The following is a 13,861-nucleotide window of genomic DNA, read 5'->3' on the forward strand; positions in this document are numbered from 1 at the left end:
TTATTTGTCGTTTAAAAATATTTACTCTTTCTCATGGACATTGTCACCGTTTCATAATTTTGATAATAATCCAAGAAAAATGGACCATGTTCAAAGATAGTAATAGATACAGTCCCTGTCTTGTCTTTTTACAGAGAAGTAAAAGAAAAGTAAGAGGATACCCTAGCGTCTTTAATTTCTTATTGACGGATTTCAATCATTTTTATTAAAACATTCGTTATATTATAATTATAATATATCATTTATTACATGACTGCTATGAATGTATTCACGCTTATACGATGGAAGAACAATGATTTAATTAAACGATGAACTCGTGGATCTCGTGACAAAAGTTATTCTCGTGGAATCAGTTAATTTCCATTTAATGATTTCATTATATTATGAATTTCGCTTCCGAATACCAAAACGTATTATTATTTAATAAATTAAATTCCCGTTCGCAGTGTCGTCGACTAGGTTTTTTCCAAGAATAAATTAAGCTCGTGTATATTTTTACATGTATCTAGATCTGAGACGATAAGAGATGTAAATAGAGGAACAAACGATCTGTTTGATCGTAACTGTGACGCGCGGTGCAAATGATGCGAGCCGCGAGAATGGTCTCGCACGAAACGATTTTATATCGCGTGCATTCGATCCTTGTAAAAGGGTGTCGGATTTCGTCGCCGTGTCTGCCGCGCGGACGTGCATAATTCAGGCGAAAAAGTGTGTCGTTCAACGAGGGGCAAGCGCGGCGGCATTTTACCGTCGAGCATAAACCATTTTTCTCTGCCTGCAAAACAATGCACGCCGGTCGCCAGAGATGAAGCGCGACTCAAGCACAGGCCGCTATTTACGTGTGTAAAAAGCACACACACCGCGATTCAACCCCTGCTCACCTACTAGATGTTTTTTATTTCTCGTCAGGGTTCAATCTTTTGCAGCCGCGGTTCGGTATCACCGACGTTTATTTTCTAGTCACTCTGATGTAAATTCGAATCACTCGCAACTCGAATCACACACATTTTCTTTACCAACCAGAATCACTACACGTCGCATAATTTTACTCTTAGAGTGTATCTCCTGAAACACGTAGACGTTTTTTGATCTACAAACTCACCGAAGATGATCTGCCAAAGTATGAAGCAAGGGAATAATGAAAGTTTCTTTTTTACCTTTGACTAGCTGTGAACATTTTTCATCTTGATTTAGCGCAATATTATTAGAAGAAGATCAATGATGTATTTTTTTACTTTGCGGAGCTTCTTAGATATTAAATTGTAAAGAAAATTGCTTTTGTCGTATATTCTACTGTTTTTAAAGATCTCGTCATAGTCGTAGGAATTCTAACGTTCTGTATCTAGGCTCATCGAAACTTTCTTGTGAAAGCACGCGCATCCAAGTACAAAATATACAGCCTCTGTTACGAGTTCCATGTCAAGCGTGAAGTCGAACAGGATAGAAATTGAACTTGGAATACACGCGAGAAGGAAATTGTTCCACGTTCTCTCGAACGGAAGACGTATACGAGTGATACGACGTCTGCATCATGAAGGAGGACGTGTGTATTCTCAATACATATTGAGGTATCATTTAGGAATTTATTTAGTCATCTTTCACGCCAAAAATACTTACTTGATGAAACATTCTGCTCGTCTATAAGTAATTGTTCCCTTTTTACGGTTGCCAAGCTCGTACGCGTTTATTTCTGGTCTTGACATTTTTAGTGTTACGTAAGTGAGTACACGATTCGTTTAATATTACATGAATGTTACATAAATTGAAACACGTAATGTAGAACTAAATTTACCAGGTGCTAGATTTTTAATTTGCATTAAAACGACCTATCGAAATTTTCTATTTACTCTTTTACTTTTCTATTTATATAGTTGTCGCTATCAATTACAAGTCGCAATACTAAAAGAATGTAAAGTTTGGAGAAACACCAACACTCGGTCTGTCAGAAACATAAACTACGACTATAGACCTGGCGACTCTTCAGAATAGGAAGAACGACAGAACGCTAGGCCACTGGCAGGGGACGCCAGAATTTGATTGGAAACGCATGGTTTCCGAACTACAAAAATAGAAGAAAATGGCGAAAAAAATCGAAAGTAGGTTTTTCGAAACATTGTCGGTCGTGAATCGTTTGAAATCGAATTCGTCGGATAACAGCACGGAGCCGCGAAATTGCCAGTGACGTTCGATTCAGGTTTAACCGACGGCCACCGAACCTATTAACAATTTCGTTCGTATTGTTCGAGCGGCGAGAGGTAGAGGAAAAAAAAGAAAACAGCCGGAAAGAGAGTATAGGGTAAAAAATTTGTCGGAAACGGTGGAAACCGAGTGGCTCGAAAAGCGGCGCTCAAACAAAACGACCCCGAAATTCCATCTATCCAGCGTTTCAGCATACGATCGAATAAAACTTTCTATTTCTATATCTCTTCCGAATTTCCTTTGATGTCTAGATTCGCGCGAATTTCGTTCCGATCGATGGATTCCCGACATACGAGCGAGAAACGATCTGGCTGGAAGGGGCTGGAATCGACGAATTCCACAAAGATCGCGATTGTAGCAGCGTATCGCACAGTGTTCCGAACGACTGTCTAACTGTCAAAATGTCATTTGACACTATGCAGACTAACATCGTTTGGCGCTAAAATATTTGACCTACTGTAGTTATTTATTCATATAGAATCATCTCTATATGAAAATTAACCTGTACATATCCTCGGAAACGTCATCAAATTCAAAGCAGAAATCTTTAGACGAAGAAGATCATTCGTGACTTCTACCTACGCGTTACTCTATTTCGATGATGTTTGCAAGGATCCTTAATGATTGAGAGATTTAAAAACCAGAAAAAGAATTGGGCGATAGAAAATAATCAAAATTACAATTTTTTTCTGATCAGACGATCGTTGTCAAATTCTACGTGTCGCTCGAAACTCGCCCTCTCCGATTTAAAAGCGCATAACTGGAAAACAGGTCGAGGCGAAAAAGTACCAGTAACAAATCACGCGTTACAAGCTTGAGTGAGTTGGCGAGGATCACTTGGCGATGTTACAGACGGAATGGGCGGAGGGCAAGCAGCGAAGAGGCAAAATAAGAGAACAGGGAGGACGAGGGAAGCTCGCAAGTGGGAGGCCTTTGATTCCCTCTCTCGCAGACTGAATTCACCGCCAATGAGTTGGCCACACTCTGTACACAGGTGCAGTACATGTTCGTTAAAATACGCGCGTAATAATGTCTTCGTACTCGTGCTTTTGCTTGTACCTAGGTGAAAGGTAATGAAACGGCCAGCTCGTGAAAACTTTTCCGCCGCTACGAAAGCCTCCTCTTTCTCTCCCTCTCTCTCTCTCTCTCTCTCTCTTTCTGTCTTTATTTCTTTCTCTTTCTGCTTTTATCTCTTTCTCTTTCTCTCTGTTTCTTTTCAGTCAGCCACAGCATCGATATATTTAGAGTACATTTTCATCCGATCGCCAACAAATCGTCGATGGCTTTCACCGACTTCCTATTTGTCACACGACCGTTTCATACCGCGGAGACTCGCCTATTCTTCTTAAAGGTTCTAGAAAGATCCTTTTATTCTTTGTTTATGTTTAAATTTAAATTTGCCACTGACCCTAATTAGATCGTTTAAGCTATTCAGAAGCCACATTGATCGTCTTCGTAAACTAAAAAGTAGAAGGAAGTGTTGATGATACAAACAGTATTTGTTAGATTGATCTTGGAATCTGCCATTATGTATGTCATCTCCTTGCAACGATTATGTTATAGAACTAAGAAATGAATAAAAATCGAAGTTAAGCAGTTTATTGGCTTCCGAGAGACTCGAAACCGAAAGTAGCGAGAGCTGTTTTCAAAGATAATGCTTCTGATAGCGAGTGTAGTTATCAGAATAACGACTGATGATTTTTATTATTTTATCATACTCGTTCAAGATTGTCTTCAACAAGAACATGATTCAATCTAGAGTATGTAGATACCTAAGCTGTGTCTACACTTGTTTGGTGTCATCCAGACGTACGAGGGCACTAGAAAGATGTGAATGTACGTTAAGAGCCTTCGAAAGAGTGCTCGTTAATTATTGATCGGCTTTTTTCTCGTCGTGTATTCTTTCGTTTACCGCTCGTTATCCAAACTTCTCGCCCCCGATTCGCGGCTTTAAATTTTTAATCGAGTTACATTCCTTTCCATTATTCATGCATCTCAATATGGATCATTCGGCTTCCATTATTCATATATTGATACTTATGGTTGCGTCGTGACTTCGATAAATACGCCGCGGAAATTTCCACCGATACATTTGCTTTGCAAAAATCGGGACAACGATGTTCGGCGGATTAACAAGATCACCGAGGCCAAACTGCTCGTGTATCGATAACTAACGAAGAAACTTCGTGGTAGGTAGGTACCTGTAGCTCGAGTAGAACAAATGAATTAAAGAAGACGAAGTTACTATGTATGGCCTATTTTCATAAAAATATTTTTTTAGGTAACTTATGCGTAGTTACGAATACATCAATGTGAATCAACGAAGATAACAGGAAACATGTAACGACTTATGTAATAATAACGATAATTACATGAAACTCGTACTGCATATTCCTAAAGAATAGCGAAACATATGAAGCACCCACGGAAAAAGAGGGAACAAGTTTCAACATTTCTCAGAAAAGGAAAATTTATTTTTCAATGTATAATGTCACAACTTCGTATTGTCCCATAGATATTATATCAAAATAAAACATTTGATTTGTCATTTTATACTGCGTCATTTTCAACTTTTATGGTGTTAAGTATGTCTTAATTTCTTATAAGCACTACAAAATTCAGAAAATTTTTACTCAAATTTATGCGACATAGTCACTCATGAAGAACACATAGGAGCATACGAAAAAATGTTAAACTCAAGATTCGTTAAAATTGGCATTCCTCCTATTTCCTTTCGTCCATAAAAAAAAATTCTAAGCACATTGGTATGCCACTTAGCCACTAATTTTTCATCTTAAAAGATCAAAAGATGCCTCCAAATGGAAATATCTCTTCACGATGCGAAAATAAAAAGAATTCTATCTCGTTTCATTTGTATTCTATCCGAAAAAAATTCAACTCGGCCGTCTCGATGAAGCACCTGACGCACGATTTCTTCAGTCAGCCATTTCGTTTGAGTTTCATGCAGTTCGATCGAGGGATTACCAATCGAAATGGCGGCTGGAAAGAGCGCGTTCACCTGCTGCGTAAGCCGCACGGAATTCAAGTAGCACTTTGTGTTTCGAGACGCCTTAAAAGTTTCCCCATTTCCGTGCTACGCTATCACGCCCCAGCCAACAGTCCAACCAGAAATCCTGCAGGCAATCCATTGCCAGGACTCTACTCTCAATCGCCGTTCGAGTGCGTTAACCTCCTCGATCTTTTCTTTACGATCTTTTTATTTTTATTTTTTTTTTTTCTTCGCAAACGATTCACGATGTCGTGACGCGAATTGCGTGTCTTCTCGCGAACAAAAGAAACGAAGAAAAAAGGAAAAAAAAGTGAGAACGACACGTATTTCCAGAAATTCACCGAGATTTCTCAGACGCCTCATCGAAGACACAACGTCGGATCTTTTCGTTTCGCTTCTTCTTTTATTTTCACAGTCACGCGCGAGAATAGTTCTGCGTCTATTATTCATGGTGCTGCAAAGTGGCGTCGCGCCGATGTCGATAGCTCTGATGGAAATCGGAACACCGCGATGGAAAGGAAATCTTCCCTACAACTGCGCACTCTAGATGCTTGACGTATTCACGAGGGACGAGCGAGCGATTTTGAAAAGAAGAATTCATATGTTGAAAATCGAAGGATGTGGATCGAGAAACAAAGAAGAGATTAAAACGCTGTATGAAACACGAATAGCGAAGAAAAATTATTTCAAGATAAAAGACTGTAACTTACAAATCGTCTGCTTTTCGTGATTAAAATAATTATACTTCTATCTTTCATCGAAATAAGTTCAGGAGTTGAATCGAAATCGTATCCCAATTCTATTTTCGAAAAATATCATTGTTTTGAATTTTATAAGATTATCATTTTATAAAAATTTGAAAGACCAGCGATAGATTGTATTTACTGGTACGTTTCTCTTCAAAAACAATATAACTGGTGGTACAAGCGGAAAGGGGGCGATTCTACGCGAAAAAAGAAGTCGAAAATATAGAATAACAATTTTTCGTTTGAGGCTTTGTTTTCGAGAAAATCGACGTTGAATTTTCGCTCGGTACGCGTGCGGTACGTTATAAAGGATCTCACTGTAGATCGTTGTCTCGATGGAAAAATTAAAGAAAAAAAAATTTTTTTTTAAATTTTATTCTATATTTTCGACTTCTTTTTTCGCGTAGAATCACCCTCTTTCCGCTTGTACCGCCAGTTACCAACCACCCTGTATATGATAATATAATATACGTCTTTAGCCGTAAAATAATTGAATGTAATATCATAAAGGAAGACGACTCGACTTTCATGAGTGTTCATTGTTCTATTGTACAGATAGCATTGAAAAACTTGGAACTTTATTTCAAGCAAAAGAGCATAAATTCACAGTCAATTTCATACGAATCATTGTACAAATAAATGACATACTTCTTGCTAAATGTAGACAAAGAAACTGAAGCTTTCAATGGACGTATCATGTGCTAGAACCGAATAATGACTTACTAAGGAAGAACAAAGTTACATATAGTAACTCGATCAACGGTGCTTTGCATACTGCACGTTCGCGCCCACGGATCGTCCATTTTCCTCGATAAAACTTTTGCTCCACTGGGTAGCTACTACTCGTTGTACTTCCACCGTAGTTCTTGACCACTACATCAGTAGACATTGATTTTAAGTCACTCGCGTATTTCATGGACGCTCTTAAACATACATGAATAGTTTATTCGAAAATCCATGAGAAAGCCGAGGAATCTAAGGACTATTTACACGATACGAAACCAGAGCCGACTTACTTGTCAAAAAGTGAAATTTCTCTGTTTCCAAGAAACCCGGTTTTATAAGGTAGCGGTTGAATAAATTCATGAGACGCCAGATCAGAGCTGTGTACGACTCATCGATTTGAAATTCGAATTCTATGTAAGTTCGCCGGATGACCCGGCGTAAGGGAATATCTGGAAAATTCTTTGACGGTGTTACAACCGTATCATGTCTGTCGTTGGCGTTTACGGCCTCTTGGAAGTTTGTTCGAGCGAGCTTAACTTTTCCTAGTTCACAGTTTCCATAGTTTCCAGTTACGAAAATTCATGCAGTCTGGTGAGTCGTGTTTTATGGCGTATGGAATTAAAAAAGAAGAAAATAGAGAAACACTGGAACGAGAACGTGCATTTCAGCAACTTTCCCGCGCGTCTCCACCGCTGATAATTGTCGCGTCAAAGTGGATCTCGATTCCGTGTCTCGCTTCCACTTATATCGATAACGCGTTTCTCAACACGTAACACTTCCGGTCGCGGAATATTTCCCGTCGTCTAGATCGAACTCGATACGTCGAACGTGCCGCGATTTTCGCTCGTTAAGGCCCCTAAAATAACGAGAAATCGGTCTACGGTTTTTAATGACGCCACTCCGTGGCAGACGATGCAGCCAACACTCAAGAAATAGCACCTGGTTCGAGTAATTACTTCGTTAGAATGCAGGCTGACTTAACGAGTGTCGAGTTAACGAACTGTGTCAAGAATAGATCGCGTCTACTTATGTATTCGATGGATTTTGTTTCTACGCGGAGAGATTTCACGAAGAAATTACATTTCTTCAGCAATTTTCTTCTTCTTGTTCGAATACGCTGATATATCCAGAGATTTAACACGCGATTTATTAAAGGGAAGGACAGCTTTTTAATCTGCGAGCTTAATAGAGGTACTGTGCAAAGAGAAATTTAACATTTCGTAAAGTCAAGTTAGTATAAAGTATTTTTATACACGTTTACTGTACTTATTGTACTATCAGGCTTCCTGTTCTTTTTCGTTCATTGGTTCTTTCTATTGTTAACATTTCAAATTCTTTGAACAATTATAAGGAAACTCACCGACACTTGTACGCGTAGAAATATTTATTTTTAAAATGGCAATTCATTCGTGAATAAAAAATTTTATGCGACATGCCATGAATCTCTAAATTACTGTCGCGACACGAAATATCGTCATTATACATGAATATTTAAACAGTATAGCATATTCGCTTTTCGTTTGGAGTAATTTAGACAGCTAGATTCGTGTTCTTACAATTTCGATCGTTGGATTACAATTTCATTCGTCAAACAGTTCGGATTGCAAGTTAATATTTCACTTCGCGGCGCTCTTTAAACAGGGAAATCGATTTCTCGGACATTTGGTTTTCCGCGGTCGTATTAAGACGCCGTACACGACCATTCTATGAGGGTGAATCGATTAATCGATCGTCCGAAGAAAATCTTCAACGATACCTGATTGGCTAGTTCGAGAACTGTTTCAATCAACTACCTTCCACCCCCTTCGCAAATTGGAATATTAAATGTAACGAGGGGAAACGTCACGGCGGGCGAGAAGTTCTAATTACTTTCATTATTGACAAAATTGTTTTGAATGAAGCGAAATTTCGGAGAACAGCGTGCTTGAATTATCGCCATCGATTATCGAGCAAAAAATAATAGATGTAATATACGGCATCGTTGAAAAGCAATGCTAAATCTGATGATTGTTTTCGAAATTGCATGCTGCCCCATATAGGTACACGTTGATCACGAGCTACTGGACGAAGACAAAGCGATTCGTCGAAAGTTTCGCAATTTGGATGCGGAAGCGGAATATTCCTGTTAATAGGTATTGTCAATACTAGAATGAGACTCCTCTATCTAATCTTGCCTCTCTGTCTCCCATTTGTACGCCTGCTAACTCTTTTGTTCCCCGTTTCATTCAGCTCGTATTATTGATTTTCTTTCTTTTTCGTTCATTTGCCCATTTTGTCCTTATTTATACTCGCATATAGTTATCCGACCCTTCTGAATTCGTATTTCTCGATTTACGCAAATCCATTCATCCCCTTTCTCTCTACACACACGCTTCCACATCTTTCTTTTTTTTTTATTCTTATTTTTTTTTTATTCAGTACTATTATTCGTTTCTCGCGTACTACTCGTTAGCTGAACCCTCTATTCATATCATCGTGTTCATTCGTTTCCCAACTCACCATAAACTTCGCGTAGCTACTCGCTCATCCGCTAATTCGGTAACTTATTCAAACCCTCATCCACTATTCATTCGTTCATTCATCCTGTCCCAAACGATTCTCTTTTTGTCCCACTCTTGCCAACCTATCAATCGCCCTCTTTCCATCATCTTCTGCCTATACACGTCAACCTCTTTTCTCCACCTGCCTCCGCGTTTTCTCCGGTCGCGTTTCCATTACACATCTCACTACATATATCCTGGAATCCCTAGCGACAGCGCGACGACGTTACACAGGACGTTCTCGAGGGGTTAACACGAGCTGACAGTATGGAACGGGTTATAGAGGACACCGTGAAACCATGTCAAACGCATGTCGACGAACAATGTCTCTTGAACTGGTCGAATTTCGCAATCTCCTTATCTCCTTGTCCACCGCTGTTCTCAATATAACTCTGCATTTGGAATTATCTATTCGTCAAAATATAATGTCTATATGCTTAATTCCCTTCCTTTGTTCTATCCTATCCTTAATCCCTTTTATTTCTGTTATCTTATAATTACGATTATATAAGTTTGTTTAAATACAACGTAAATATATTTAATTCGCTGCATCGACGAACGTTAGCACGACTTTGAAAATGTGATTACAAATAATTCGTTTGTCTTTTCGGCAAGTATCTACACGCGAACAAGACACGCGGAAGAACGATCGTAGCAAAGAATCAAGATGAAAGGGATCCGGCAATTCCCATTAGAAAATCGCTTTAGGAACTCGTAACACTCTTTTGTTACGTAAATTGAATCTACTCGTACGACTATCCCCCGTGGAATTTCTAACAGACACACTTCGTCGAAGAATAAACCGAAGTTCTCGTTAAATATTATCTTAGCTGTGAAATTGAATCGATACAAATTATCGAGTTTCTCGCCAAGGCACATGACGTGTCTTTCATTCCAAGTCTTCTTCGCTTCTGCGACAATATATTTCTATATATTCTGTTTAAGTGTACTCACGTTAATTGAAGCGTAGTCCTTACACTACAGAAAGAAATCCTTCTTATACCCTCGATTCATACCAATCTACCGATCATCGTCCGAACGAAACAAGAAATTCGAGCAAAAATCCGCACCTCATGGTCACCACATGGTCACCACATTTAGCACACTGTCCTGGGCACGTGAACAATCGCCTCGTTGCCGGTACAATCGGTGAAATCGGCGAAATCGGAACTCGGTGACCTGGCAATAAGAGTATCTCGCGATCCGTGCCCGTGGCGACGACTAACTTGAGAGTTCGACCACGCGACTGGTGCTTACAACGCGCAATTGCTTTGCGCAGTCGAAAGGTAGCGAGCAGGGACGAGAACGACTAAGTAGCAACGACACCCTGGACACCGTTCTCCGAACGGTCAGTTAATGGAACCACGTTACTTGTTTTGCTGTCGTATCCTCGTTGTTTGTGGTCTCACGCAACCACCGCATACCATTCGATTTCCCAACCAAATATCTTTCTCAGTTCATCTCGATGATCGCTCAAGTTGACACGTAATCTTGATGTATGCACGTGTAATACGTTACATTAAGGGCACGTTCACACGTGAAACGCGAGTACGAGTTTTATTCGAGTTTTTGTTTACTGTTCGGTCGCGCGACGGAGACTGTTGGAAGCCTGCGTTCGGCGGTCGATGATATAGCTTCCGTTGAAGGGAGGGGGTGGAAACTCATTCGGGGTGTGCATGATGTTTTTCGTAACTCTTTTTGAAAATGTAACGATCTGAGAAGGATTTCTGGATCGAGAGACAAAGTACGCTAAGTCCGTACATCATATTGCTATTCCATTTCATACGTTATGTTCGGTAATAGTTCCGACGATAGACCCAATATGTGAGTTCGTACGTCAGAAGTCGAACATCTCTTTATATATTTTTTTCTTTTTTTACGATTAGACTGCATTACACGATGTTAATTTGTACAGAAAATGCGAGGGGAAAAAGATTACGAAATTATTTAATCGAAGTACCGTTTCTTGCCCTTTCCACTCTCTTGCTATTTCTTGTCCTCGAGATAAGTCTCGAACGTCGCCACTTTTCAAGAGGTCGAGTCGAAAATCCTGGAAAATTCGTTAAAATTCCGTTGCCAGCCAATTAAGAGTCAGCAAGGTTTAATAACCATGCATTTACGTTGGTAGTTTGATATTGTATCACGGGCGCGAGGCCGGGCGGTCGGGAAAGGTAATCTGAATTGAAGCCAGCCGTAAGTCTAGCGAGGTTCATTATAGTATACAGTCAGTTTAGCAGTTCGCCGCCTTTCGGGTATTAGAGTTCTTCAGGGAAAAGCAGTCGGTGGGTTTACACAGGATTTTCTGGGATTCAAACGTCGGGGCTGTCACTGTGGTGGAAAAGTTAGCCGACGTGCTCCGCCGTTTGGCTTCCGTTTCGCGCGACAGAGATTTCTCAAAATGTAAATTTAAAGCCGTGTCTTCACCTCGGCACAAATTTAACAACTCGAATCGCCGGATCTTTCAACAATGAGCCGTCGTATCTACCCTCTTGTTGTAAGTAGTCCGTAAAATTAACCGAATCATGCATCCTATTCGAAAATTACATTTAATTAGTTATCCATTTTCTAGACGACGTCTCTTTATGTTCCGGAAATACTCGAGAGGAAATGGAGCTGATATACCGGCGGTGGAAACTTATTTACACGCCTGGGATTATATCGGAACAACAGGATGAGATTAATCCTTAATTAAGAATATACTAGACCAGTATACCTTCGTGTTCAAAGTATGTACAGAGAACGACGCGTCGGGGATAAATTTACCGAAACAAAGTGTTGACGAGTATCGCTGATATTTACGCTTAATTAATATTTCTCCCGAGGGTATTTGTCATGTCAACGAAACCGATTTGTTCCGTAACAGCGAAAAATCCTTAAGACCACTCGTGGGGACGCGTACCGGTCGAATAATTTCGCTAGTAACGCGATTTATCAAACGGCCCGTTCGAGGACCTTTTGTGTTCGTTTCGTTCCTTCTCGTGTAACGTTTTCTTGCCTGAAAGTTTGTTCGACGTCCCCGCATACAGAAGGACTTGCGTAGGTACGAAGAATCCGCACGATTGTGTGTAACGTTCCGGAACACGAGAGCAGTCATGAGAAGTTTCCTTCTTCTCGACTTCTATTCCGAGACTATGATAAATTGTTTTTCATGTAGTTTCCGTAGCCACGGGTGCAACACCGATCCAATGGAAATCTTTTCCACGTTGGAAGCACGGCTGTCAAGCCCTCTGATGAGTTTAATCCGACCGATCGCTCAATTTCACGGATTTTCAGAGAAACTGCGACCTCCGTTAAGTCTCCAACTGCCCGGAGCACGTAAGGAATTCTGCAGAAAAGCCGCGGGATTCTTGGGCAAAAAGAATCATAAAATTTTTCTCCGGTGTGTTATTTCGTTCTCGGAACGATTAAATTTCCGTGACGTTTCATCTTTCACTCCTTTCCTCGAAAACAAAAACCAGAAATCTCGCTCATTCTTGATTAAAAACCAGCATAAATAATATCCACTTAAAGTCTCGAACTTGGCGTATTTTATGGAAAAGTTTGAAAGAGCGTATCGAGAAGAGAGGAAAAAGCGGATACCTTTCAAATGTTTCCAGGAGAAAATAATTTACAATTTAGTAATCGGCTTTACTGTAAAATCAAGATAAAATATAATATGTTGACAGTATCTTTCGATCTCGATATGGTTCGAAAATTCTATGTTTTAAAATATCTGCAAAAATTATTATATTAAATATATATCTGCTGAAACGGTAAATTATTTACTTGCGCGTAAAATAAATTTTCGTCCAGCTTTTATATTATATAGACAGAAAAAACGGGACGAATATATGTTACTATCTAATACAAGTTACTGCAAGTTACTCCCCAGAACAATAGCTAATTAAATTATTACTTAATCGTATAATAAGAACGTCATAATTCACAGAAAATTAGTACGAAACTGCTATAATAAATGCTCTGCTAATACTTTTTATAGCCACTAAATCCACATTCGTCTCTACACTTTCCGCAGTTAAACTCATTAAACTTCTGTTAAAAAATTCTCCTTTCGTAATTCTGTCCGAACTGAGAACCACTGGTCCATACAATCATCGTAACATTAGGTGGACGCGTTCACGCAATTACCATAATTAATCGACTGGTGGAAAAACCGGTGGAAAGCGACGAAGAGGGTTGAGTCCGCGGGGCGGTGCGTTAAAGCGCATGTTGCCTTTCCCCTTGCAATTTTCAGCTTGCCTCCGGCAATTTGCGACAACTCGCACGCATCATTTCGCCGTGAACGAAATTAGCAAGGCGAGCACCGGCCTTCTCTTTCCTTTCGTGTGTGGTAAAACGAAAAACATCGGTGCGGCGCACGCGAATACAGGGACGCGATTACGAGCCGGGCTTGCTCCTAATTAAAGCGAGGAGACCGGTGGCAAACGGCGAATGAAACAGGAAAGGAATAGGGGATAATTTTTAAGAGAACGGAAACGAAGGAAGCGAGAAACGGAAAGTGAGCCGCGCCGGAGGATCGAGAAACCGGAAGGGAGTGAGGGTGGAAGTGCCGCAACTGCAAGATGTCGTCTTTTGCCTGTTCTCTCCTACTACGAACTGTTGCTCGGGAATGAGAAATTCACTCGAAATGTCTGACGAAT

The 13,861-nt window shown here is 40.0% G+C and overlaps 1 protein-coding gene across 1 annotated transcript in view; it reads right to left on the reverse strand.

Moving 5' to 3' along the window:
• The window catches only part of LOC126874086 (protein artichoke-like), a 182,864-nt gene extending 172,241 nt beyond the window's left edge, over window positions 1-10,623 (reverse strand). The window contains exon 1 of the mRNA XM_050635702.1: window positions 10,176-10,623. The gene's annotated coding sequence lies outside the window, so the exon portion shown is untranslated. The remainder of the gene's footprint in view (window positions 1-10,175) is intronic.
• Between the last annotated feature and the right edge of the window lie 3,238 nt (window positions 10,624-13,861).

Source organism: Bombus huntii, chromosome 15 (genome assembly GCF_024542735.1).
Source record: "Bombus huntii isolate Logan2020A chromosome 15, iyBomHunt1.1, whole genome shotgun sequence".
NCBI classification, from domain to species: Eukaryota; Metazoa; Arthropoda; class Insecta; order Hymenoptera; family Apidae; genus Bombus; species Bombus huntii.